A 4,221-nucleotide genomic window follows, 5' to 3' on the forward strand; every position below is an offset into this window, starting at 1 on the left:
CACCATGTTGGTCAGGCTGGTCTCGAACTCCTGACCTCAGGTGATACACCCGCCTCTGGCCTCCCAAAGTGTTGAGATTACAGGTGTGAGCCACCGCGGCCGGCCCTTATGAGTGTTCTTTTGGGACCCTGTCAGAGCAGCTTACTTACTACCACTGTAGTTTTATAAAATAAGGAGCAATGTTAATAGCAGTTTGTTTCTCAGAATAAATATAACGAAAACATTTTCACACTTATTGAGTGACCCACATACAACTATTAATGAAAATTCAGATTTTCTCCAAACTTAAACTCTGTTGCATAAGAACTCACGCTAGAAAAATATAAAACATTTCATAAACTTCAGTCTGAAAATCCAAAGTCTATTTATGCTTCATCCATCATAGAGATTTTGAGCTCTGATTCATCAAAAACAAAACAAAAGAAACCTTTATTATTCTGTCCTGTTGGTCCCTCTCTTACAAATAGAGGCCCAGATGCACCAATACTCAACACTATGGACAGCACCACAGAGAAAAAACAGGTTTAGGGGTCTTGGACATCAAGGACAATATTATCACTGCAGCTTCAAATCCCTGGGCTCAGCCTCCTGAGAAGCTAGAACTACAAGTAGGTGTCACCACGCCCACAAAAAAGTTCTACTTTTTGTAGAGACAGGGTCTTGCTAAGTTGCTCAGATTGCAATTATTTTGAAACAAGGGAAAAAAAAAGGAATTCTTTGAGGGCAATTGTTGAATTTCTGTGGTTCTCTAATGATTACTTGGATTGAAAACCTCTGATGCTAACTTTGTCTTGTTTTTCCTTCAATTCCTTCTGGGTATCCCACATAAAGCCAGGCAAGTGTTGACACACAACATTCTTAGAACAACTGAAGGAATTAGGAAATTTCATCTAAATTTCCCCAAATTAAAAGGTTTCTCCCAAAGCCTCCAGTTCCACCTGTGTGGCTGTTAACAGCTACCTAACCTTTCAGTGCTGTCAATCATCTGAGACTGGGTAAGGATTTTGGGTTAGAGTCTCTGACATAACTACACGCTACAGATGGACCTTACTCCTAATGGCTTCTCAGACATTCCAGGGACCTTGTCACTCACTCCTTGCGCCACAGGAAGGTTTATCCTCTTTGATTTCTTGATGCCTCCCATGAAACCCCTCAGGCCCTCTTGGTGATGACCACTTCTGCTTTTTCCCCTTCAAGCAAAAACCAAAATGCTGTGAAGTTTGGTGAAGTTTTAATGAGCACGTGTAGGGGAAGGAGTGAGGAGGAATCATGCTGTTAGCAGGCTCTGGGAACTGCATGGTCACGTAGAAAGAGAGATTCCTCGACAGTGGGGAGTATGGTCAGTACCTCAATCTCAGACACACGTTGAGATCAGGGAGACCCCTCTCCACACTTGCACCATCTTCACAGACCCTGGCAGGAGTCTACGGGCAAAGCTGTAGCAGTGTTGGCTACTTACCATTACCTGCAAGAGGAAAAATGCATCAGAAAGACAGTATTTCACCAAACAAGCTTTCAGCCTCCTTTCCACTCTGCCCTAGTACCTACAACATCCACCTAGAAAACTCCTAATCATGCATCAAAACCCAGCAGACACACTTCTGTTTACAGACTACACTTTGTGGCTATCTGAGACAGTTGCTCACTGTATTTTCAATGTTTCCTCTCATTCTTCCACTGAGGCTCTACCCCTCTATGTCACATGGTCCCTGTTTGCTGGATCTTTCCTCTAGTCTGGAAGATCCCCATGGCCAGGGACTGTGTCTCTTGGCCTTGAATTCCTGCATCTTGCACAGGGCCTGCCACGAGGTTAGTGCTTGACAATGTTTATTGAATGCATACTCTTAAGTTCCACCAACTATATGACTCCCATTCACTGCTGTTGGCCCAGTTTCTCTTTGGAGTAGCCCAGATCTGGGCTGGAGGTGGCCAAGAATGAAACCAAGTGTTCTTAGAGAGGTAGAACAGGGCAGATGTTGCAAAACATAGGATATCATTTCAGCAGCCTATAGTAGGCATGTGAAAAGATGCCTCACTTAGAGCTGAATAAAATGTTCGTCTTTTGGCCTACCCATTAGAGAAGGTGAGAAAGTTTGAAGATAATCTGCATTGCTGTAACTATGAAGAAAGTCATCTTAAAAGTATTAATTTATGAAATTTTAACCTGATATTTTCACACAATTTTCAACCGGTTATTTTATGTCTTTGTAAGTATCCTGCAAGATAAGTATTGGTAGGTTGATAACTACAAAAGGGTTGATTAGAAAGCTTAATACAGCACCCTTTGTGACAGCAAAATACTAAAAATCACACAGTAACTATCAAAAGGGTCAAGTTCAATATTTTTGGATAATCCTTCTACTGGCATGTTATGCAGTCTTTAAAAAATGAAGCAGTAGGCCGGGCACGGTGGCTCAAGCCTGTAATCCCAGCACTTTGGGAGGCCGAGACGGGTGGATCACGAGGTCAGGAGATCGAGACCATCCTGGCTAGCACGGTGAAACCCCGTCTCTACTAAAAAATACAAAAAACTAGCCGGGCGAGGTGGCGGACGCCTGTAGTCCCAGCTACTCGGGAGGCTGAGGCAGGAGAATGGCGTGAACCTGGGAGGCGGAGCTTGCAGTGAGCTGAGATCCCACCACCGCACTCCAGCCTGGGGCACAGAGCGAGACTCCGTCTCAAAAAAAAAATGAAGCAACAGGCCAAGCGCGGTGGCTCGTGCCTGTAATCCCAGCACTTTGGGAGGCCAAGATGGGCAGATTACCTGAGGTCAGGAGTTTGACACCAGCCTAACCAATGTGGAGAAATCCTGTCTGTGCTAAAAATACAAAAAATTAGCCGGGTGTGGTGGCGCATGCCTGTAATCCCAGCCACCTAGGAGGCTGATGCAACTTAATCGTTTGAACCCGGGAGGTGGAGGTTGCAGTGAGCTGAGATCGCGCCACTGTACTCCAGTCTGGATGACAGATGAAGACTCTATCTCAAAAAAAAAAAAAAAAAAAAAAGGAAGCAGCACCATGGATAGGTGAATTCTCCAAGATACGTTCTTCGAGTGTAAATTGACTCTAGTTTCTAAAGTGTAATGCACAAAAACATTTATACCAGCATTTATTTAAAAAGAAATGAAAGTGTGTATATATATATATGAATATGTGTATAAGAGTATATATAAAAAGGAATGAAAGTGTATTGTATATATGAGGAAGAGGAAGCACATGTATATATATACACACACATATACGCTTCTCTAATGGTGGATTGTCTCTGGAAGGAGGGTAGAGAAGCTGAGGCTCAGGAGCGAAAGGAAGAGTTGATTTTTGAATAAAATAATTTGATTCATATGATATTTTATCTATTTGGCCACATGAAAATGTAAATAACAGCGTGAACAAAAGTGATAGCTATGGAAACAATTCTCCACCTTGGCGGAAACGGCAGGTGAACCAACCTTGACCTTGGTCAGATTTGGGAAAGAGCTGAGGGCAGCATTGCAAGCAGAGGGTGCTCTGTGATGAAGACCTGGGGCGGGAATAGTCATGGGAGATGGGCCCCGAGGGACAGGTGGGGCCAGGGCAGGGAAGGCTGCCTCCTGCTCTGGGAGTCCACGGAGGCTGCATGCTGGCAGCTCCCGGGGGCTCACCTGGTACTCGTTGTCCAGCACTGAGACGTGCAGGTCAAATGGTTTGCCATCCTCAAAGGGCACTTTGTCAGATTTCACCTCACACTTCCAGACCCCACACTCCCAGACCCCACACTCATGGCTGTTCATGGCCACACAATGGCCAAAGCGCACTCAGAAATGGAAGGCGATGTCTGAGTCCCCATCCATTCCGGTGTGGAAATCCACCTGCAGCTGTGGCTCCTTGCTGAGGGCAAAGCACATGGTGTGTTGGGCAGGTCCTTCCCTTGCGGGGCACACACACCAACACAAATTCCTTCCCCGCTCAGAATCCCTGGGAGAGAGATGAGGGTATCAGTCGATGTCATTTCCCTGTGATTTCAATGTGCAGACAGGATTGAGAAGCAGCGGGTTAGAATAAGTTGTCACAGAATTGGTGGTGTGATGTGGCGGATACCCTTTTTCACAAGAGGTATTAGGAGGATTTGGGGAAATGCTTATATAAGTATAGCCTAATTGTAACTGGCCCAGCCCCATGAAGAAGCCCATCTTTATTTTCTTCAGTGAAATATGAAGGGAATAAGAAAGATACAGAGACCAAA

At 44.8% G+C, this 4,221-nt stretch overlaps 1 pseudogene; it reads right to left on the reverse strand.

Annotated features, from left to right (window-relative positions):
- The window catches only part of LOC105519230, a 9,790-nt pseudogene extending 5,937 nt beyond the window's left edge, over nt 1-3,853 (reverse strand).
- Between the last annotated feature and the right edge of the window lie 368 nt (nt 3,854-4,221).

Source organism: Colobus angolensis, unplaced genomic scaffold (genome assembly GCF_000951035.1).
Source record: "Colobus angolensis palliatus isolate OR3802 unplaced genomic scaffold, Cang.pa_1.0 Scaffold34, whole genome shotgun sequence".
NCBI lineage: Eukaryota > Metazoa > Chordata > Mammalia > Primates > Cercopithecidae > Colobus > Colobus angolensis.